Source organism: Megascapheus bottae, chromosome 2, assembly GCF_031878675.1.
Source record: "Megascapheus bottae isolate mThoBot1 chromosome 2, mThoBot2.hap1, whole genome shotgun sequence".
Classification (NCBI taxonomy): domain Eukaryota; kingdom Metazoa; phylum Chordata; class Mammalia; order Rodentia; family Geomyidae; genus Megascapheus; species Megascapheus bottae.
This window is the reverse complement of record NC_143510.1, coordinates 27,974,397-27,999,304: the sequence shown is the minus strand read 5'-3', so window position 1 is coordinate 27,999,304 and position 24,908 is coordinate 27,974,397.

The window sequence follows — 24,908 nt, the reverse complement described above, 5'->3', positions numbered from 1 at the left end:
GGGACCTTTTTGAAGTATTATTATGAGGAGTTCTCTAAAATATTTGGTGGAAAAAAATATATAAGGGTATATGTGTAGTCTGCTATCATTTGTGTAAGAAAAAGGTACAAGAAAATAGATAATAGAAATTAACATATATGACATATATAGCATGAATGTGTGTTCTGATATGACCTACTATCTCTGGGAAGATTAAATAAATTGATATCATTGGTTTCTTGTGGGCAATTGATGGAACTCTATCATGGCAGCTTTTCAATGTGTTTCTTAACCTTTTGAATTTCAAACCTATTAAACTGATATAAATAAAACAAGAATGAAACAAACTGCAGTTAAAGGTATGAACAGCATGATACAGAAGCTTAAGGAAATGACAGTTAATGTGCTGGACTGAAGCATTGCTCTGAGATTCCTGAGATTTTCATACGTGCTTTACTTGTGCTGTTGGTTGGATGGGCTTCACGTGGTCCAGGAAGAATAATGAATGAAGAAGTGAAGTAAGTCAGAAGCTAGCTTCTGTCCCTGGCCTACCTTGCAACTTAGGGAATACCCCACTGTACCTTCTTGCTCCAAAAGGTCTGTAATTGGCAGATAGAGATGACATTAGCTGTTGGAACCAGAATTCCAAGCTAGAGGCCCAACTTTAGGTCCAGCCACTCTCCCCAGAGTGCCAAATAAACAGACCAATAGTGGTGATGAGAAAAGGAGATTCATTGTGAGATATGGGCAGCCCACAAGAAGAAGCAAACTAGAATTTCAGCCCATCTTCAGGATGCAGATGTGATCTTTACATTTAAATGGAGGAAGGACAGGGGCAGGAGAAAAACCTATCCATGATTAAGTAGTCCTGGGCAAAGCACAGGCAGGTTGGTTGATTATTATCTCAGTTTTGGTTCTTTGAGAGAGATTCAAGATGAACCTTACATTGTCACCCCTTTTGAGGTGCAATCTGCTTCCTATGAAATGATTCCTCCAGCTCAAGGGTGCCACATCCTCATCATCTGTCCTCATGTAGGGAGATTTTTTTTTTCTGTCCTGTGAGGCATGGCTGGTCTGTTCCTGTGAGGTGGAGAGTTTGGCCTAGTGATAGAGTTCTTGCCTACAAGCACGAAGACCCGTGTTCCATTCCATAGTACAACATACATAGAAAAAAGCCTGAAGTGGTGCTGAGGCTCAAGCGGTAGAGCTCTAGCCTTGAGAAAGTCCAAGGACCGTGCTCAGGCCCTGAGCTCAAGCTCAGGACTGGCAAAAAAAGAAAAGTATATTGACCAGTAAGCACCTGGAAACCAAGGTGCTTTCTCCTTCTTTCAGTTAAAGAGATTTTTTTATTCTTACTAAAAATGGTTACTAAGTACCTTTGTACTATAAAACCTATCCAATGTTTTCCCATCTTATCAGCAAGGAAATAAAGAACAACTTTGATCAAATGCCTTGATGAAATAATCACCCCACCTCACATTTACATCCCCAAATATATAATCATTTGCTGATTGAATGGACATTTTAGTCCACATGTGCTTAAAGTTCATGAGTGGTGGGCACTATTTAAGACAGTAAGTATACAGTAAAGGCTAAGACACCTGTGAGACTCCATGGAGTTTACATTTTAGTGTAAACTACAAACTAATTTTAGTTTAGAATGCAGATAAATTTACTGGAATATAATTTTTAGATACTGATAAATATTCTGAATAAGAGCAGGAAGATTACATGTTATGGCTATTGCCCAAGTAACTGCTCTACACCAGCTGCTCAGGAGTGGTCTTTCTAAGGAGATGATCACCTAGAAGAGGAGCTGTGAGTGCTGGCAGTGCACAACCTATGGGATTTCCTCAGACCACTGATTTAATGACTAATCAAAAGAAAAAAAAATGAACCTAACCTAAGAAACTTAAGAATAAGTTATCATTTTTCCTATTTATTCATAGTCATTTTTAATTATTTCAGATCAAGGTTAAGTTTATTAGCCAGCTGCTTCATCCTTTCTTTTTGAAAACTGGAATGTTCACCCTTCCCTAAGGTTCTAGGAACTCTCCCACATACTCTGATTTCTCAAAGATAACTCACTTGGCTCTTTGATCAAAACTGTGACTTTTGATCTAGGCTCTTTGTAAAAGCCCAAGGGCTCTTCTCAGAATCTCTCTTGAACTTTAATTCTATTTTTTAAGAACTGGTTTTTAGTTGATCCATCTTGTTCTAAGTTCATTCTCCTCTATAGCGGGGGGGGGGGGGAAGTCTAAGCAAAATCAGAGTTTAACTATACCACATTTTCTTTCTTCGTATTAGTGAAACATGACAATGTCTGCTTCAACTGGTCTTGCTCGCTACAAATGCAGCCTGAAAAGCCCTTTTAGCTCTTCTGAACAAATATATTCCTCTTCTGCAAGAGGTCTCTTCTAAGAGAGAAGCTCTCATTTGCTTTCTTTTTCTGGGACATTTTATGTTTCCTCTCTTGGGGCAAATTTGATCATCTCATCAACTCCACCAGTTTGTATAAATAAATTGTTTCACTGTAAGAGCATTGTTCAGTATACTGTATACAAACCCATAGTCCCCAAACCCATTTCAAAAATAAAATTCATCAAAGAGAGAAGCCAATATATCCTGTAGTTGTATTCACTCTCCATGGCCTTGCGTGACTTTTCCCTAATTACAACACAATATGCACAATAGGCACAATATGCCTCCAGATTTTTTTTTCTTTTTTTCTTTTTCTTTTTGACTATGTGTTTTATTGGTGGGAAACAAAGCTCTATGATCATTCTGCTTCTCTCTAGAGTTTCCTTTCCTTCTGGTTTGATATTTTATTAAGATAAGAGGTGAAGATTTTGCCTCATTTCTTCCTAAGAAGTTCATAAGTCTACCCCCAAAGATTATATGACCTTAGGAAAATAGTAGAGCCTCGTGCTTTTGTGCCTTTTCTTGCCAGACTCTTCGGGTCTTTTCAGATGACCATCTGAGGATAAGAAAGTGATAAAAGAAAAAAAATCACATGAAAATATATCTTTAAATGCAAGCTAAAATTAACTGAAGGGACCATCAGATCAGACCATCAAGAAGAAATAAGGCTGCTTTTTTCTCATGTTGGCTCAGCTGGAAGAAAACTTCAGCACAAAGAACAATAGGCCACCCATCCCATTAGAGAGTTTCTCCCTAGGCCTGCTGTGAATGTATAGACCAAAGATTAGCTTCACATTATACTCTTTCCAATTTTCTAAGCACTGAGATATTCTCTCTCTCTCTCTCTCTCTCTCTCTCTCTCTCTCTCTCTCTCTCTCTCTCTCTCTCTCTCTCTCTCTCTCTCTCTCTCTCTCCCTCTCTCTCTCTCTCTTTCTCTCAAGTAACTTTTGGGGCTCTAAATTTTTGGGAGAAAAGAAAAGCCAGTCTCTAATCGGTTTGACTCACCACACAAGAATCCGCACAAATTTACTTACACATGATAATTGAATGCTCAAAACAGACCTGCTAACAATCTTTTGATTTTGAATTTTTGACTGTTGTATGTGGTAGGCTGAACCCTTATAGCCCTTTTAGATCAACAGCTAGGACCACTAAGACTGCAGCCTTTTAGCAGGAAATGCCTATTTAGTGTTGGAGTTCAGCAACATGCAATTCCTTCCAGTGTTGTAGCTCCTACTGCAGGCCACTGCCACTGTAACCTTCTTGAATTCCGTGTCTTTCTGTCTATCATCTTTTCCCCAGATGACTCTTGGTTTCTCAGTGACTCTGAGTTATAGAGGTTTTTACACCCTGGCTCATTGGATGCCCTGTTTATAATTAGGTGTTTTTGGAAGATGATACTTTCTGGATCAGGAGGTCCTACAGAATTCTCATTGGTTATTAAATACTGATCAGGCCCTTTCTGCAAATCCCCTCTCCAGGACATGGGAAGGCTATCAAAACTAGAAAGTACTAGCAAGAGACAATCAAGATGTTCCAAAACAATGTCTCTTTTGCATTTGGTTTCCTCCTGTTAGGCCCCATGTCCAGGGAGCCTGGGCGCTAATTAATTTATTTTTTTCACTATCTCTGGAAATGTATTATTGAACAAATTGGGTTTTGCTTGATCTCATTGGCAAATAAAATTCTCTAGTCTTTTCTTGCTCACTTCCTTACTTGCTTCCTTCCTTCTTGGTTTCTTCCATTTTGATTTTCTTTCACAAGGACAACCCAACTACACAAGTAGAACACCAAATCTTAAGTGAAATAAAGCTGCCATAAAAGGCAAATATGATTCTACCTATATGAGATATCTAAAAGAGTCCCATTCTGAGCGATGGAAAATAAGAGTAATGGTTTCAAAGAGCTGAGAGAGAGAAAAATTGGGTTACTTAATGGGTACAGACAGCATTTCAGTCTGCTAACAATGTTCTGGTGACAGTTCTGGTGATGGTTATATAACAGTGAGAATGTACTTAGTGACACTGAAACTGTACGTTTAAAAAGGGTTAAAATGGCTGAGAAGAAATATAGTGGAGTAGCAACAGAGAATCACCCTGGCTCTCTCTGATCAAATAGAGACTTAAAGAGTCCTAACATGCACTTCACCTCAAGAGAACGACAAGGAAAATAAAAACAGATAGAGGATCCTAAGAACAAAGAAGAGGGCCAGGAGTGGGCTTGCCTAGCATGCCTGTGAAGCTCTAGGTTCCATTCCTTGGTACCACATGCACAGAAAAGGCCGGAAGTGGACCTGTGGCTCTAGTGGCAGAGTACTAGCCTTGAGAAAGCCCAAGGAGGTATAACACATAAAAAGGAGAGCAGTGGAACTCACTAGACACTGATGAAACTAAACTATACAGATGAGAGAGAAGGAGGGGAAGATTCTGTATGAAAGGAAATGCATTCATTACCTGGCAATCCCTCTGTACATCATCTTTATAATAACAATACTGTTTTTAAATGGTTAAAATGAGCCAGGTGCCAGTCGCTCACACCTGTAATCCTAGCTATTCAGGAAGCTGAAATCTGAGGATCACACTTCAAAGCCAACCCAGGAAGGAAAGCCCATGAGACTCTTGTCTCCAATTAACCACCAAAAAGCCAAAAGTGAAATGGTTGCTCAAGTGGTAGAGTACACAAAGGTTCAAGGACAACATCTAAGCCCTGAGTTCAAGCCCCAGGACCAGCATCTCACAAAAAGATATTAAAATGATAAATATATATAGTCCATATATATTTCATATACATGTATATGGAATACATATGTATATATGTATGTGTATGTACATATATATTACACATTTTTCAAGGATAAGGAAGAATAACATGCCATTTTCAGGGAAATGGTTGAACATGGAAAAAATTCTGTTAAATAAAGTAAATCAGGCTCAGAGAGAAAAAGTATGCATGTTTTCTCTCAAATGTGGAAGTTAGATATAAATTATAAATACATATGAAAATCTATACAGGGTTATATGCAGATACAAACAAATTGGGTAAACTGTGGTATACAGAGAGAAGGAATAGAAATTACTCTGAGCTATTAATGAACAATTTAACAAAATGAGTACAGGAAGCTGGGACATGTGTGGATGGGGTGATGGATAAGTCAGTGAGAGAAAGGGGCAGATGACTGGAGAGAAGAAGGGTGGGTGACTACAGTCCTAATATTCAATGCGCACATGTGAAAACAGAACCTAATAACTGGAATGGGGGAAATGATAGAAGAGATGACACCAATCAAGATACATTGTACTCATACACTGACACCATCAATTAAAAACCCTTTGCACAACTACCTCAATATTAAAATTTTTTAAAGGCTATGTGCATCTCATCCAAATCAGGCAGAGGCAAAGAAGAAAGATCCACGGTCACTGTTGTTACAGAAAGAAGCAAGACAGTCACAGGAAAGGAGGGAGGCACGGATGACACCATCCACCACAAGGAAGGCAGGAAACCCACTGGCTAAGATTCTAGCACTTTTATTTAACTACAATATCCTATGCCTTTGATGCACTCCTCCTTCAGGATACACAGAGGGTCCCCTTCCCTCTGTCTGGACTGATCGGCCCAGTAGAGTTGAAGAGTTCCTTGTTTTCTGTCAGGAAGGAGGTACGGATGGTAGTGTTTCTTTTCTTCTTTTTTTTCCCACTTGCCAGTAAATGTACCTTCCTTCCCAAGGCACAGGTTGTACTTGCCATGTTTATTTTCTCCTGCTCCTTTCTCCTTTTATTAATTTTTTTATAAATTTATTAATTTTGAAGCATATGGGAGGACATTTGTCAGTACGGGCAGTCTCTACTACCACTGGCGAAGTTACAGACAACCTTGAAACTTAGGGAATTGATCTTAGCTCCCATGAAACTGATTAATAGGAAAACTGAAAATGTTAACTAAGGATGGCATGTGCCAACTGGTAGCCTGCTAAAGCCAGGAAAGAACTCAGCCCCTGATGACAAAATCACTACATGTGAATCTATGTCACTCAGCCTTAAGAATATCACAAGGCTGTCAATCAAAGAGAGACACAGTAAATATATTATGGACTTTTCGAAGAGGGTTACTTCTAAGTAGCCCTTTTGTGAGTTATGGAAATTTCACATTTTGAAGGTGACTCCATTGGAAAAAAAAAACAAAGTATAACAATTAGATAAAGCTTTGTCTTCTGCTTGGCTTGCAGAGCTGGTAGGGATACAAAATGATATAACCATACATTTGCAGTTTAAGTATATATCTTACGACCCAGCCATTTCAGTTCTAGAGATTCTCTCAGAGGAATGGAAATATATATCCATACAACTTCATTATAAACATTTATAATAGCCTTAGCTGTAAAGGCTAACAACCACCAAAATATATCAATATGTGAGTGAATAAACAATTTGTGGTATGTCTAATAAATGGAACATTACTCAGCAATACCCACAGAACAATCAATGTGAATAAATTTCAAAGTAATTACTCTGAAACAATGCATACTGCACAATCTCATTTATACATAATAGGAGGAAATACATCTTCATCTAAAGTGACAGATATTAGAAAAATGCTGAGCTGGGATTGGAGGAATGGGAGGAAAGAATGGTAGAAAGCAATTACAAGGCAGCATAAGGAAAGTTAGATGATTTACTTGTTATATACATACCATTTCAACCTTACTATACGTATAAAACATACCAGATTGCACATTGCAAATTCATGGTTTATTGAATATCAGTTATGCCTCAAATAGCAATAACAACAATTGCAACTAGTTTGTGGTAGAGTTAAATGGTGTTACGTTTTTGCTCAGTTGTGCCACAATGATGAGCTGAAACATGACTAGTGGTTTAGTTCATCTGGGATGGAGTCAGATGAGATAATTCAGATTGTTCCACGTGGTCTCTCATTCTCCAGCAATTCAGTATCCTCCTTGCAGTTATGAAGAGTAAAACATGAGATCTACCTTTGGAATCACAGTATTGCCTTGGCTGAGATATATCAGAAGACTGTTTCATACTCAAAGTATGAGAAATGGGTTCTTGATGGCAGGAATCTTAAAGTTCTATTTCAAAAGATATAGATAAGAGGAAATGCTATAAAATCATGATCATTTTAATAATTCACCTGCACCAATTAACTAGCATGTGTTGCTATATTGTAGACGTTAAAGATATTATTTTGTCCATAAAAGTAGAATCCTTACTTTTGAAGATGAACCAATAGTTCTAAAGGAGAAGTTATGGGAAAGGCCCAAATTCCCATAACTGATCAGCTGCAGAAATGAGATTCAAGATTTACTCTACTGAATTCCAGAGCATCTGTTCTGCAAGTCAGTGTATCATTTCTTCTCTGTATTGCTAAAATTCTCATTTCTCATTCTCTCCATAACTCATCTGCCTAGGAATAGAAGTCTTCATCTTAGTACCACCAGAAAAGGCACCATGAATAGTTCCACAGATACAGACTAGATGAATGAAAAGAGGGAGTCTTTCTCTGTTTTTAACTCCTCTGAATCATGTTTTGTCTTGAGTATGAGGTTACAGTTTAAAAATGAAATCTCTGAAGCAGTCTGAATTTCAATCTATCCAAGAAAAACTTGGTTGCATACCCAAGGAATGAATACTAAATCCCTGGAGGCATTTTACAATGCATGAATAAGATTGTTCTATTTGAAAAAGTCATTAAAACCATGTGGTCTACTAAACGTTGATGATTGCCATTATCTACCTGTTTGTATCTGTTTGTATAGGCCATTTGCACACTGTTAATGGATTGTGTTCCTAAAGTTCACAGGCAGGTAAGTCAATGGCTTAGAAATCAGATTGCTTTTTTTTTTCCACAGAAATAATACAACAAATGCTCCCAGGGAGTCTATTAAAGCCCATTTAACATGAAATATAGTACAAAGGAGAAAACATTACTTCCCTGCAGGTTGTGAAAACTAAAGTGTTTCTTTAAAAAATAAATAAATAAAAGGCCTGAGAAGTTCCAATTCAGGAGCTAATGAAGACAATTCTCTTCCCATATGTCCTTCAAAATGGAACAGAGCAATGTCAAGTTTTACTTTCTAACAGATATGAATTATATTACCTGTTTAAATAGGCAAGATAAACTATATTAATATTAAGCTTTAAATACCAGTTGATTCATTTCATTGCTTATATGTGAACTAGATGTAGTTAAGAGCTGGGTGTCAGAGGCTCAGGATTATAGGCCTCAAGAGATATGAGGAGCTAAAGATCAAGGTTTGAAGCCAGCACCTGCGAAAATATTCCTGAGAGTCTATCATCAGTAGTAAAAAGCTGGCCAGAGGCAAGATTCAAATGGTGGGGTAGCAGGTGAATGAAAAAGATGCATAAGGCACTGAATTCAAGCCAGTGTCAGCACACACACACACAAACACACACACACACACACACACACACACACACACAATTGCAAGTGTAAAACATCGTTCAGGGTCTATAGTGTCTTAGCATATGTAGATTATCATAGACAATGTGGCCTAAACAACAAAAATTTGTTGTCTCAACATTCAGGAGACCGAGAAGTCTAAGATTAAAGAGCTCTCTTCTCAGCTTGTAGACATCTGTCTTTTTACTCATTGTGTCATATAACAGAAGGGAAAAAGGATAGACAGAACAACAAAAAATGGGAAGCTAAAAATCCTGTTGGATTAGAACCTCAGCCTTATAACCTTGTTTGACCTTAATTACCTCCAAAATGTTCTGTCTCCAAATATAGTCATTTTGAGGGTTAAGGCCTCAACATATAAAACATAATAGGATAAAGCATAACATAACCCATGGTGCTGAAACTGAAATAAGATTAGATCAAAATCTTGATTCTTCAGGTCAAAATCTTTCAATGACTTTCTATGATACTCATAAGTGAAGCCCAATTTATTCAATGGACTTTAAGACTAGACATGATTCTACCCAGTTTCTTTACTGCTGTGCCTTTCTTTTCTGTCACCTTCTCTCCTCTCATCTGACTCTGGCCTTCGTATCACTGTTCACAAAAATAAACAGAAGACCCTGCCTTTCATGGCCATTATATCTAATCTGGCAGCCACAATTCTCCTCCCTCTGCCCTTACTTCCTGTCATTATTCCTTAATCTCTGCCATTTAACATTCCACATTAAAATACACTAGACAATTCATTCATCATTTCTTTGTCATCTCACCACCAGAATTAGCATGACATTGGGAATTTTATAATGTTTTTCTCCCCCATGGGGCTTCACATTACTGGGTTCCGTGACTCTACATAAACAACCTTTCCAAACCATTTCTTAATCTGTTTATGTATATGTGTATATTTTTATTTGACTGTCTCTCTAAGTCTGAAAAATGAAATATACTTTCTTTTCTATAGCAAAAGATGGATCTGAAAATAATTCATAGGTCATCAGAATGGAAGTAGATAATTAATTGTTGCAATGCTCAATATAACAACCTTCTTGCTAATTCTTGATTTTCAAATCATTCTTGAAAAATTATGCTTTCTATAATCCTATAGCTTGATTCAAAGCTATTTTCTAATCAATACACATTTGGATTGTACAACTGTGTAGTCTTATCACCCTGTTGAGTTAGTTATATCTGCCATCAATTAAGTCTCCATTCACAAATAGCCTATATTGTATTATTTAAAAACTTAAGATTATATCTATTGTGAATAAGATCTAGTCTGATTTTTGTCATTTGGTTTCTCTGAGTTAAAGTTTTTACTAGTTCCTTCATTGTGTGTTTTATCAATGAATCTAGATTTTAAAAAAAACCTCACTATCATGAACAAATCTATTTCATTTGCTTCCAAGTATTTTTTTAGCAAGTACCTCTATCTGGTGTTGTGATTTCGATAACAAAACTCTGCTTATACATTGTTGTCTCAAAACCCATTTGTTCTGATTTTCAATTCATTGAATTTGCTGGAGCAGACAGTGATTTCCAATCAGGTTGCTAATGATGTCAAATTGAGAAATGTACTTTGCAAAATTCAGAAAATCAGAGGTAGGATAGGTATTCCAAATTCTTTTCAAATTAGTTTGGGAGCTGAAGAAATATATTTTGTTCTGTCAAAGTTCTCTTACCAATCATTCACATTATATGCGTTCGTATTTAATGGCCATCTTAATTTTTGTTTTGCTAGCTCTGGGCTTGAGCTCAGGGCCTGAGCACTATCCATGGACTTTCTCAAGGCTAGAGATCTACCTCTTGAGCCTCTTCCAGCTTTTTTCTATGTACATGGTACTGAGGAATCAAACTCAGGTCTTCATGCATGCTAGGCAAGCACTCTACCACTAAGCCCTTAATAGCCATCTTTACAACCCTCCAAGATATTTTTTAATTATGTGTTATTCAGAAAACAACCATAAGTGGAACACATAACCAAGAATTCTCTTCCATAGGGCCTTAAAAAATTCTAAAATATTGTTTCAAATTCCTTTCAAACTAAATAAACTTATATTGAAATTCAAAAATCTAACTTTGGAAATAATTTAAGATTTTTTTGTGGGTGGTGGTGGTGGTGGTGTGGTGCTCTTCAGCTCAAGGCTAGTGCTCTACCATGTTGAGCCACAACGCCACTTCCAGTTTTCTGATGGTTAATTGGAGATAGATAGAGACTTTCATGCCTGGGCTGGCTTTGAACTGTGATCCTCAGATCTCAGCCTCTTGAGTAGCTAGAATTACAGCATGAGCCACCAGCGCCCAGCTTTAAGGTGTAATTAAAAAAAAAAAAAAAAACATGGGAATGGCAGTTAGTGGCATTATCAGAACTCCAGGGGAAAAGAAATCACACTGAATATGTTTGGCCTCATAGGTGACACAAACAGCAATGTGCCTCAACGAAATTATAAATGATTCATATATATAAATAAGTTTTCAGCAAGACAAAATATGGTGCATATCATATAAGGAAGTAGGCCTTGAGATCAAACCTCAATACTGTCCTAAATTAATAACATGGCCAATGCTAATAAATGCTGAACAAATGATAAATGACTGAATGACTATTCTAAACCTCCTTGTAAACTTCATACTTCATTTCCAAGAGAAACAACACCTCCCAATAACTCCTCCTAATTCAGGATGTCATATCTAGCTAACTGTATGAAAGAAATCTACTCATCCTAAAGAAAAAAATATATCAGTTCATCATTCTCAAAATATAGACGCTCTCTCCACTTATTTTACATGTCTTTTCATTTATATTCCTTAGTAACTTTAAGAACCTATATAGTAATATATGTATATTTTTTTTCATTTTCTACACTCAAGAAGTTATTTCTATCTTTGACTGCCTAAAACAAGTTTTAGTTATTAAATAAAAGTCACATAATAAAGAGATTATGAATGTGTTGATAAATATTTCAGCATGGCTTTTGTCATCATAATTTCAAAAAGAATTACTTTAATTTTTGCATTAAAACATAAGAGATTGAGGCAAAGTCTTAGAATTCTATCTTAGATAATAAAACAAGCAAAATAATCAGAGAAAAGACATCAATAAAAAACATCTAGGGCATACAACGTAATTCTTTTATGAACTGAATTTTTTAACTATCTTGTCCTTAATGTACTATGTTACCTCTCATCTCTTTTGCTGCCCCTTGGTTATCTCATATTGTTACAGTATTTCACGTTGTTATCTGATATATTGTATATATGCGTATTTGGTTATTTGAAATAGGATAGGGAAGGGGGGAAAACAAGATGAGGGGTGGGGGTTTAGGGAGGGAAATGGGGACCAAGACATGAGAAATGGTATCAATGTTTGTGAAATAATGCACCTTCTATCTGGTGAATATAATGTAACCCTTCTATTAATTACAATAAAAAGCTTCAAAAAATGACAACTAAAATTCTCCATATAGAATTACAATGAAATAGGAAATATTTAAATAATCTCTATCTATATATTTCCAGTTTATAAATTATGTCAGTTATTTGTGTTATTAACTAAAGTATTTTGGATTATTTTCTATTGTTACTTTTTAAAAAATGAAGTATTTTAAAGTAATCTATTTTTCATGTGTGCTGGTATTGGTGCTTAAGCCTGTCTCTTAGCTTTTTTGCTTAAAACTGACATCTTACTACTTGAACAATCACGCCTCTATTTCTTGTTTTTTGCTGATTAATTGGAAATAAAATGGACCTTCCTGCCCAGACCGGCTTTGAACAACAATTTTTAGATCTCAGCCTCCTGAATAGCTAGGATTACACCAGCACAAAGCTAAAGTAATCTATTTTGAAGAATACATATATAAATACATATGTATGTGTATATACACACACGGCTATACACACATGAATAAGTGTGTATGAGTGTATATACATATATATATATATATATATATATACTGGAAATCTACTTTTCAAAAACTTTACAATACTCTGGAGCAGTTGGGCATCTCCTGAAAGATTACTTATTGTTTTACATTTCTTGTATCTACAGACATATACTATTGAACTGATTTTAAATTTTACCAAATGTCCTAAGAATCTACACATTTGGGATTTTATCACTAATCCTTGGATTTCATAGATGAGGTAAAAATTTTGGGGAAAAGTTAAGACTATGAAATCTGACTATTAAGATTTTATTATTGCCACTTTACCTTTCAGTGTCATGAATTAAAGGTAATATTTCATTAAAATCCAAAGCTAGAAATTAGTTTTATCTGTCTCTAATATTGTAGGGAAAAATGGGTTAATTTCAGTCTTAATTCATTTGGCCAAGAAGAGGAATCTGGAAAGCAATTTCTTTTTTTTTTTTTTGGTCAGTTCTGGGGCTTGAAACTCAGGGCGTGGAGTGAGCATTATTCCTAAGCTTCTTTTGCTCAAGGCTAGCACTCTAACAGGAAGGCAGATTCTATCCTCAGTTAAAGAAAGGCATGATTTAGAACCAGCTAGTAGAACTGGAGATTTCTACTTTACGAGGTAGAAATCCTGGTATTCCAATATCTCTCTTTATACTAGAGAAGGTGTAAAGAAGATCTAAAATTTGAGCTTAAATCTTAGAAACAAATTATCCTGACATCACATTTTGCTTCAGCCCTTCTAGGTGTTTCTTTACATGTTTCTTTGACAAGACATTGATAAATGTATACTCAAGTGACCATAGTGCATAAAGCAGTCTCCTAGTGACACCAAATTGCCAACTAGTTTCAATGTATAAACACCCTTGTATGTGGTAACTTCATCATGCCAGAAATTGATGGCAGAATTTACATGGACCTATAGTCAAACTAAGAAATACTAAATATACACCACTGATCTCACAACAAGCCCCCCAAATTCTTCCTTTTCTCCCTCTCTCAAGGTAAATTTGTAAAGTAATCTTTGACATCATCAATATTCTGTACCCTATCAATGTTCAAGGTGAAGTTATCTAAGTCACTGATGGCCTAGAGAAGATATTTTTGTGTATTTAAGTGGCAGTTATCAAGTAATTGATCTAGATGGATCAATTACTAGGTTATATATTTATATATATTTATATTTTTGGCAGTACTGGTTGGAGCTCAGAGCCTCACACTTGCTAGGCAAGTGTTCTGCAACTGAGCCATACCTCAACCCTTACTTTAGAATGTAGACTTAATGTTTTATAAATATAGCACAATGTATTTGTCTGCAATAAGATTTGTGTTCTATATTAGTTCTTTTGTGTATTCATTTTATAAAATTATGAATCAAATCCCTTGAAATATTTATGGGGTAAAATTCAATGTGTATTCATAGTGGTTATATATATGTATATGATATATACTTACTGAAAACATATTCACAAATGAGTGGACCTCAACATCCTAAGTTCTATTTATTTTAATGCTCCCAAGATGAGTCAGAATTTTTTTATAAAGCTCATTTATCTAGAGTTGACATAGAGTTTTTGTTGTACTTTTGAAGGTTCTTTTCATAATTAGAAAGTGTTTCAAACTTAATTTTTAAGTAAAAATTTTCCCTCAATAACTTTTAATATTTTAATTGAATGTACATGCTTTGCCTAACATTAGTCAGTTCAAAATTATGTATAAACCATTAAAGGTTGAATTTCATGAGCGTTCTAATTTCTCTGTGAGCTCCAGTGTTATTTCCTGGATGCTCAAATCTAAACTATTATATGACAATAAATATTTAAGAGGATGAGTTTCTTAGCTATTTTTGCTAATAGAATTCACCATAACCAAAGCAAATTATTGCAATAACTGTGTATTTAGATCTATTTCACCAAATACCATTTACTAAACTCAAAAAAAGTCCCTAACATTTAAGTAAAATATATAACAGGACACAAATGTGAGAAGTTTATGATTCAGGCAAACAGTGCAAACAAGAAAAAGAAATTTCATAATCACTAATATTTAATTTTTTCCTCACAGTTTAATTCATTTATACATATATATATATATAATTCTGCAAATATGTATCTCTTTGAAAGCAAGGGAATTCTGATGTCACTTAGCAAATCTTGCTGGTCTCCTTTTGCTCATATAATCAAGCATTATATATTCAGTATTTAATATATTTAATATTCACATAAAAAGCCTAATGTGTACATGTTTCCCTAACACACATACACACACATACACACACACACACACACACACATATCTCTAACTGGTAGTTTTCTGAGAGGTGACTGAGGAGCTCTTGAAGGCATCAGCTTCATCAATGCTCTATGATGAATTCACACTGAAGTGGATTATTAGGAGTTGGGTCCCAGTTGCAAGAAGTAGGGGCCTAAGGACAGCTGAGAAACCCAGAGTAGAACTGAAGTTTATAGAATAAGATGTTAACCATTCAAAGAATCTAGAGGGAGTATTCTAGTCATAGGGAACAAAATATGGCATGTGCTACTTGGGCAAGCTTCATTTCTTCTAAGATAGAACGAACGCCCATGTCTCTAAAACAATCGAAGAAGGAACCATGGCTCAGGAGGAAATCAGAGAAGTCGGAAGAAAATCAGCTAGTCAGGACCAAGTTTGCTGACAGAAGGAGTATGGGTCTTCACCCAATATATCAAACTATATTAAGCAGTGAAATAAATTTATGTTAAGTAATTAGAAAGTTTCTAGGGAAAGACATTAGGGGAAACTTGGTTTAAAAAAAAACTATATTGGAAGGGAGCGATGAAGATGAGGAAAAACCAATTCAAAGATGGTTCTACAGAGAAGACAACCAAAATAGATAATCTAGATCAAGGTAGTAGTGGTAGACAGGTCGGAAAACAGAAGAGTTTGAGATACAGCTGAAAGACTGAACATGAGGAAAATATAGGGTGTGAGAGTACACAAAATAAAATAAGTTTCAGGCTTGTGTCTTGAGACTTGTGACTTAATGACAAACCTAAGGAACGTATTTTGTGGAGATACATATTTATATGAAAAGAGGTTTTAAATGTGAGAAACCTAGAAACATTTTAAATGAGAAAAGTAGAAACACACAATGTAGCTGGCAATTAACTTGAAAAGGAAGCAAAGGAACAGGACCAAAAGCAAGTAATCAACTCAAATGCAGTTGAGGCATTATTGCCATAGTTGGTCACAGCCTCCAATGCACTTACTTTATGATGATACTCATAATATGTGACACAATTAAACATAAAATATAATATAGACAGACAATCCTGGGAATTCCTGAGGAAGACGCACTTGGAATCTGTTTGCCCACTTATACAACAATTTTTGAGACAGAATATGTAAAATGTAACTATTTTGGAAGTCTGGACTCTATTAAAGGCTTACAACCTCCACCTAAAGACTTAAAGAATGAATTGCAATTAATTTTTGCTCAGTTTCACTTGTTACATCAACAGTAGCCAACCACCCCTTACCCCACCTCCTGCCAGGGAGCCATGCAACATGTTTCATGTTGCAGGAATAAGATGGGAAATAAAGATCTTTTCTTCAACTACTAAAGATTTGTGTTTTGGTAGCTGATTGCCACTTCTGATAACAAGGGTTGATAAACAGGTAGGTTGCCATTGTTACAACCAACTTTCATTGTTGTAATCCTTCCCCACAGAATGAAATAATATCTGAAGGGATTAATAGGTTGGCATCCTTCATTTCCCCAAATTTAGGTAGCCAACTATTAAAAACTAGATATTCAAAAGCAACTACATGGAAGAGCATTATAAATCCATTAGAAAAGATGAGAGAAAAATCTGAAATTTATAACAAGGGTTGATCATTGGCATGGAGACAGCTTGGTTTTGTCAGTAGTTTTTACTTCAAAAAAACTAAACACAAAAGATATTAATGGAGGAAATAAAGGACAAAAAGTTATAAAGCATATTGAAACCAAATACCAAAATTACAGAAGTTACTCTTCATTAGCTATTACTTTAAGTAGAAAGTCTCCATTAAAAAAAATAGAGATCACCATAATGAACAAAAACACATAAGCCAACATAGTAAGCCTGCCTTATTTCCATATTTATTACACACAGTTTTGATCAACTGTGTCTGAAAAATAAACACATTATCATCAGTTGTGTTTAATTATTGTGTGATCAACTGAGAATTTGCCTGCCTTTATATTTCTCTCAAATCTGCTTCCTCCCACAAAAAAAAAAAATGGCCAGAGCCTAGAGCCTCTGTATCTATGGAAACTATACTAACATTACTTTCATGCTTAAACACGTAGCTCTACATCCCCTACAACTGCCAAATAAAAGTAAAAACTAAGACATTACTGAAGAATAATTGGCTTGAGCTAATGCTCACTTACAAGAAGTGTTCATATTGGAGTTGAGAACAGATACGCTGTAGGAAGAGATTCCTTCCACTGAATAAGGAGAGGAGAACTGCATAAGTAAGTTGACCTTTCAAAACAACACTAAACAAACAAAAACACAACCCCCAAAGAATGCCAGTACAAACTTTGGTTGCTGAGGAAGGACACAGAGATGTAGTGAACCACAGAACCATCTGCAGAGGAACTCAGAGGCCTGAAACTTTACATAGATATTAATTGATGGAAACTTAGAACTCAGTGGACAAATACTGAAAGGTAGCAATGACATCTTCAAGGCGAGAAATGGGTATCACAATGCAGATCAGAATTTGGAACAAGAAAAAGAATCAAAGAGTATGGATACTACAGCGAAACATTCACTTATCATCAGTCGCCTCAACAGGGAGAAGCCCATAACCTAGAGCCACTTGTCTCCTCAGTAGCGTAATTTTAGTCATCAAAAGCAATGCTTTAATGGCTTAGACTTTAAGTCTTTCTAAGTAACAAATACATCCTACACAGAAGTAATGGAACTCATGAGGGTAAAGAAATAATCAAATCAAAAGAGCATGAACAACCATCGCCATAAAAGTCCAAAGCAGAATTGACAAAAGACATATGAAAAATTAACACACAGAGTTTATCAATAAGAGATGAAATAAGGTATCATAATCCCCTTAAAATACAACACATTTACCTCATATTTGAATCCCTTTATAGGGCAAGATCTTCCCTCTCAATTCTGAATTACATAAATGAGCATCGTCCTTTTGACACATATCTGTAATGCTGCCTTCCAACACAAAGCATCATCCGAGGAATGGAACAAAGACACCATTGTTGAAGGACTCTGGATTTAAAAGCCCACAGGGATGCATAAAGACGACACAGAGACACACTTAATAGGACAGTGTAAAAGAGTAGGTGGTCACTTGCCCCTGAAATGCTTCACTGTATAGATCCATTTTGAAAGAAGTAGAGCAGGCTTTGATATACACTAAACGGCAGGCATGGGAGAGGGAGAGCGAGAGAGAGAAAGAAAATACCTTTAGAAAAGATGTGAGAAGATAAAACGCAGGAAGTCAACCTTTTCCAAGACAGAAGTCTGAATCAGAGTTGAGCTGCTTTTCCCCAAACTGACTTGAACTTATTAAAAGTCTTGAATCTGAGCACTGGCACTGGAAATTTCAGAACTCACTGACTTTAGTGGTTTTGCTTGAGGCCAGAAATGGAACAAAGACAAAAATATAGCAGGGATGCTTTTTATATATGCTTCTTCCATTTAAATCTGGGCCAAAATGAAGAACTACTTATCTGAACCCTGACTTACCTTGCATGTGGAAAATGTGGCCTCATTTACATTTCTTAAGACATTTTTATAAGCACCTTCATTGTAATAGAAAGAAGCACGCATAAAATCCAAGAAAGACTTTTCTGAACTTTGCAATTACATTATCATTAAGGACAAGAAGAGTCACTGAATTTTATGCTAGTTTTAAAAACACTTTCTAAAGTGACATCAATGTAATCATGCATATAGTAACTTAAAATAGAACAAAAGGCACCCAGGAAATTTAATCTGAAAATGACATTGTTCACTGTTTTGGGATTTTTGTTTATGCAAAATACCAGTTCCTTGGCTCCCTCTCTTGTTATTTTTTCCCCTTCAAAGGCAGTTAGTTGTATGTAATTAGCATATCCATCCCCATCTCTAAGTTGCATATTGCTATTATACTCATAATATTGCATATTGCTATTGTTTTCTTTCACTTTATATTCTCCTATAAAGAAAAACAAGGATTTGCCTACTCCTGCTTCTACCATGCACTCAGTGCTGTTCATGTTCTCACCAATTTATAGCTCCACAGAAAAGATCAATTATCATGGGTGTTGATATAGAATGATATGAACACCATCCACAGATGAACTATGAAATCAACATTATTCATTTTCCCTCTGCATTTCTTAATTTTCTCAAAAGTTTATAAACATGTTACTGTTTAATCATTTGCTTAGTGTCTAATACATTTATCATTACTTCAAGCTCTACCTCTTAGGTTCCTAAATCTCCTTTGTTCTTTTCTGTAGGTTTCCCATTTTTTTAATATTTTATTTCAATTTATCGTCAAGGTGATTACAGAGGGGTTACAGTCACATACATAAGATAATGGATACATTTGTTGTCGAACATTGTTACCTCCTCCCTCATTTTTCTCCCACTTTCCCTCCTTCTCCCTCCCCCAACATTATAAAGTTCATTTCCAACATATTGTAAAACTATTGCATTGGTTTACCTTTTGTCCCTTGTCTCACCATTTTGTTGTTTTCCTTCCCTTCCCCAAACCAGCTAAATGAATGCAAGATATAACGTATCAACATCAAACACAGTGACAACAGGGGATAAACCAAAGTTTTAATAAAGAAAGAAAAAGAAATACTAATACACAGTACATTAAAAACAACAACAAAGAAAAACCTTATTTCCATATCTTGGAGTTCATTCCGATTAGCATCATCTTATATGGTCATATGTATATAGTTATTAAGCTATTAGAATCCTCTTCTGGGTCTATCCTAAACATAAACTAAGTATCACAAATGAAAGGTCTGTCTTTGGGTCTGTCTTCCTTCACTTAATATGATTTGTTCCAAGTCTTTCCATTTTCTTACAAATAGGGCAACATCATTCTTTCTGATGGAAATATAGAATCCCATTTTATATACACCATATTTTTTGATCCATTCATCTACTGAGGGGCATCTGGGTTGGTTCCATATCTTAGCTATGGTACATGCTAAGGAGTGGGATGGCTGTATCATAGGGGAGCTCTGTTTAGTCTTTTGAGGAACTTCCATATTCCTTTGTTCTTTTCTGTAGGTTTCCTGATTCTTGCCTGTGCAGAGTCCTGTTCAGGACTCTTCTATTTAGTCATCTTGAATCTGAGTTAATAAGATTATTCTTTTTATGATTTTATGCCTTTATCAGGAAGCTAGAGTTTTCATAATGTGATATAGCATATGATTTTCTTTCATCTGAAATCTAAATATATTATTATTCACTATGTAAATGATTTCTGTTTATTATAGTCAAAATACTTATCAGATTGCTCTTATTGTACTTTATTCTTATTATGATGGGATGCTATATTTGAATTTGCAAACAATTTGTCCAAAAATGATAAATGTCCAAAATGTATAAGGAACTCTAAAGCAGAACAAGAAAACTAGTTTTAGGAAAAGGTTAGCCGTGGGTTGGGAGTTTGGCCTAGTGGTAGAGTGCTCACCTAGCATGCACAAAGACCCGGGTTCAATTCCTCGGTACCACATACATAAGAAAAAGCCAGAAGTTGTGCTGTGGCTCAAGTAGTAGAGCTCTAGCCTTGAGAAAACCAAGGACAGTACTCATGCCCTGAGCCCAAGGACTGGCAAAAAAAAAAAAAAATAGGTTAGCCAGCCCTAGTGGCTCATACTAGCTACTCAGAAGGCTGAGATCTGAGGATCACAGTTCAAAGCCAGCCAGGGCAGGAAAGTCTATGAGACTCTTATCTCCAAATAACCACCAGAAAACTGGAAGTGGCACTGTGGCTCAATGTAGTAGAGTGCTAGCCTTGAACTGAAGCCCTCAGAGATAGTGCCCAGGCTCAGAGTTCAAGTCCCACAATTGATCAAAAAAGAAATATATGGGTTAAAGTTCTAAATAGGAAACTTTTTTTTTTTTTGGCCCCTTTCTCTTTCTGGCCCCGCTCGCTCCGGCCCGGCTAGGCCCCCTTTCTAGCTCAGGCCCCGCTCGCTCCGGCCCGGGGTCGCTCCCGCACGCTCGCTCGCTCCGGCCCTGGCTTGCTCTGGCCCCGCTCGCTCCAGCCACGCTCGCTCCGGCCACCACTCGGTTGGGCTTTGTTCACTTCAGCTCAGCTCGCTTCTTTCGCTTTCTGTCGCCGTCGCAGTCTTGTCTCTGCCACTTTTCCGGTTTTTGGTTGTGTCTCGTCTCTGCCACTTCCGGCTTGGGTGTGTATGTGGGATACCGAGGAATCGAACCCGGGTCTTTGTGCATGCTAGTCAAGCACTTTAACCGCTAGGCCAAACTCCCGGGCCCTAAATAGGAAACTTTTAAAGGAAGACATACAAACTGACCAAGAATACAAAAAAAAAAACCTTTGTTTCACCAATCAACAGGAAAATACAAATCAAAACCACCGAGATATCATCTCACTTTAGAACAGCTATCCACCAAAAAGCCAAAATATAACAAATATTAGTGTGGATTCAGAGAAAAGAAAATTCTTTATATTGTTTCTGGTGATGAAAATTGGCAGTCATTATGAAAAAAATATGAAAATAATCCAAAAAGCTTAAAATATAACTATCATATGTTATAGCCAAATCCACTACTGGATATACACCCAAAGGAAAGGAAATATTTTAACTCCAATGTTTATTGCAATACTATTCACAATAGCTACAGTATAGAGTCAACCTAGATGCCCCAAAGTAAATAACTAATGAAAAAGAAAATGTAGTATATATGCACAGGTAAATATTGCTCAGCCAGATAAAAAGGTAATCTTGTCATTTAAAAGAATGTACGTTGGGGCCGGGAGTTTGGGCTAGTGGTAGAATGCTTGCCTAGCATGCACAAAGACCTGGATTTGATTCCTTGGTTCCATATACATGGAAAAAAGGCTGGAAGTGGTGCTGAGGCACAAGTGGTAGAGCTCTAACCTTGAGAAATTCCATGGACAGTGCCCAGGCCCTGAACTCAGGCCAAAAAAAAAGAAAAAAAAAGAATGTACTATATGAAGTTATTTCTTTTCTCTTTATTTTCCCCCATATGCTTTATATCATGTTGTTACTGTATCTGACTTTGTCTATATGTTAATTTGTTTATTTGAGATAGGGAAATAAAGGGGAAAAATAAGATGACTGGGAGAGGGTGAGGGAAGGGGCAGTGGGAGAAAACCATGGGAAGGAGTATCAGTGTTCAAGTAGTAGGGCCAGCAGTTTGGTCTAGTGGTAAGAGTGCTTGCCTAGCATGCACAAAGACCCAGGTTTGACGCCTCAGTACCACATATATATATTAAAAAAAAAAGCTGGGAATAGTGTTGTAGCTCCAGTGATAGAGCGATAGCCATGAGAAAGCCCAAGGACAGAGCTCAGGCCCTGAGTTCAAGGTCTAGGACCAGCAAAAATAATAATAATTTAAAAAATGTTAAAAAGAAGTAATGTACCCACTACTTGTGGAAACTAAAATGATGACTTTGTTGAATACAGAAATATTATTCAATGATTCCTGCCAATAGCCAGGTGGGCTTATTGGTTAATAAATTTTTTATTGGTCTAAGCAGGACCATTTTCTTACATATTTTTTTAAATTAATTCCCTCCCAACCCCATCTTCATACTCATTTCTACCAGTTAATATGAATTTGTTAACTATAAGATAAGAATGTTTAATATAAAACTTTTAGCTATTACAGAATATACCTGTATTAAAATGTATATTGCTATGTTATGACTAAGCATTTAAAATTCATAGATAGCTCACTGTTTTTAATCTTTTTTCACAGCACTATGTATTGAAGTACTGGCTAGAGGACATACAACTGTTCCCTCAAGCATATAATGAATTCAGATTGCTTCTAATTTAATTCCCCCATGGATAAGTATCTCCAATCATATTATCTTGTGTGAAATTGATGGGTTACATCACACGTATACATATGTCATTTTGCTAGGTCCTGTCTGCAAGTGCTCCTAACCCATTGCATATTGGACATGTAGTAAAATCCAAAAGCATCTTTCTCATTATCTCTGATAAAAGCTTCAAGAGAGAGATGAGTTTCAAAATGAAGTTTGAACTCAGAGCTCTTCTTATAAAAGTGAAGAAATTTGCTGCCCGGACCTAAACTGGAGACAAATACCATACGCAGATAATACTGTACCAAAATGTTATAACATTTTTAAAGAATTCTTAGAGAACTCAGATAGTGCTATAAAATTATTTTTAAAAATATAGTTTACACTGGAAAATGTAAAGTTTGTTTTGGGGAGGTCATAATGTGATTATATTCTATGACATTCCTTTAACTGGGGTTTGGAAGGTTAAACTCACAAACCCACAAGATAAAGGAGAGTAATGTGTCTTGCAAAGGCCATTAAGAAATGGGAGTTCAACATGTAATGATCCAGAGAGAAAAGGTAATGGCACTGAAGCTCAGAAAACTAATAAGGTTACAGAGATAAATATAGATTAAAAAACTCAATGGCATTTGTTTTATTTTCCCTTTTAAGGTTACTCTCTAACTAATAGTTTAGAGACTTAACTAACTAGAATCTGTGGATATAAAAATCAAAATACTGAAAGATAAAATTGCTTTTTTAAAAAAAATTAATAGACTTTTGGCCAAGCCTGTTGACAACACACCTGGAATCCCAGCCAACTGGCAAATGAAGAGTAAGTGACAAATTGGGTAGGCATGGTAGCACAAAATGTAATTCTTAATACATGGTGAGCATAGGTAAGAGAGTTTCAGTCCAAGGCTGATTCAAGGTAGAAAGTACAAGTAGAAACTAAAGCCACACAATACTATAGGAGTGATTGTAGAGGGAGAATGCTTGTCTAGACATCCTAAGGCCCTGAGTTTAGATCCCAGGACCACCAAATATAATGACTGGACTTTAGGTTTTAGTTTAGATTAAAATTTGGTAGTAAGCATGAAAAATTATCTTACATATAAGAGGGAAAGGGAAAGAGAGAGAGAAAGAGAGAGAAATGAAAGAACAAATGTGAAAGAGATAATCAGGCAGAGATAAGGTGTATACACACACACACACACACACACACACACAGTTCCTCCTATGTGTACTGTCTTGCATTACTTCATATACTTATTAAAATAGACAAGCCAATTCTGATAATATGCTTATTACCTAATTTAATAACACCATTTTTGATTCTTGGTAGTGTCCATCCTGTAGGTTGTAAGAAGAATGTGCATTTTTACATAAGACCCCTATTGTAATATCAAATGGGATAATTCTACTACTCTACAGCCTTACCTCTTCATCCCTCCTTTCCTCCTCTCTCCTGAAGTAATTTCTTCCTATGGTCCAGACATTTTCTCTAAATTCACCTGGGCAAGCAATTGCTCTTATTTTTCTTTTCCACAGTGTGTGCACCACTAATGCCTGACACAATGGACAAATGATTCCTGCACACTAAATCCCAGGATGTTTGAACCAAGAATAAGGGGTGGGGAAGGGAAGTAAAATTATAAATTTGTAGATAACAGAAATTTAGACATATTGCTTAGTGGAAAAGCAAATCTAGTGGATAAAGAAAACAATGTAGTTCAATGTAAGAGAAAGAATGCATTCATGCATTATGATTTTAAGTAGGATTTTTAAGTGGCAAACTGGACATAATAAGAAGAATTCACTGATACAGAAAAAAAGTGAACATCTGTTCTATTACTAAAGACCTAGGACACTTGTGAGCATGCTCCAACCCCTTGCTCATGTGAACCAATATGGTATACAGTCTTACCACCCAAATTAGGTGCTAGAAACTGATTCTGCTTCTGAGATTCGATGCAGATGGCCACTGATGGCTTTGTATCCCACTAAGGAACTTGAGTCCACAGAAAAATCATGCCAAGATACATGATGCTGGTCCTGCCCATTTTGATAACTGCTATAACAAATACTTCAGGCTAAGTTATAAACAACAGTGTTTAT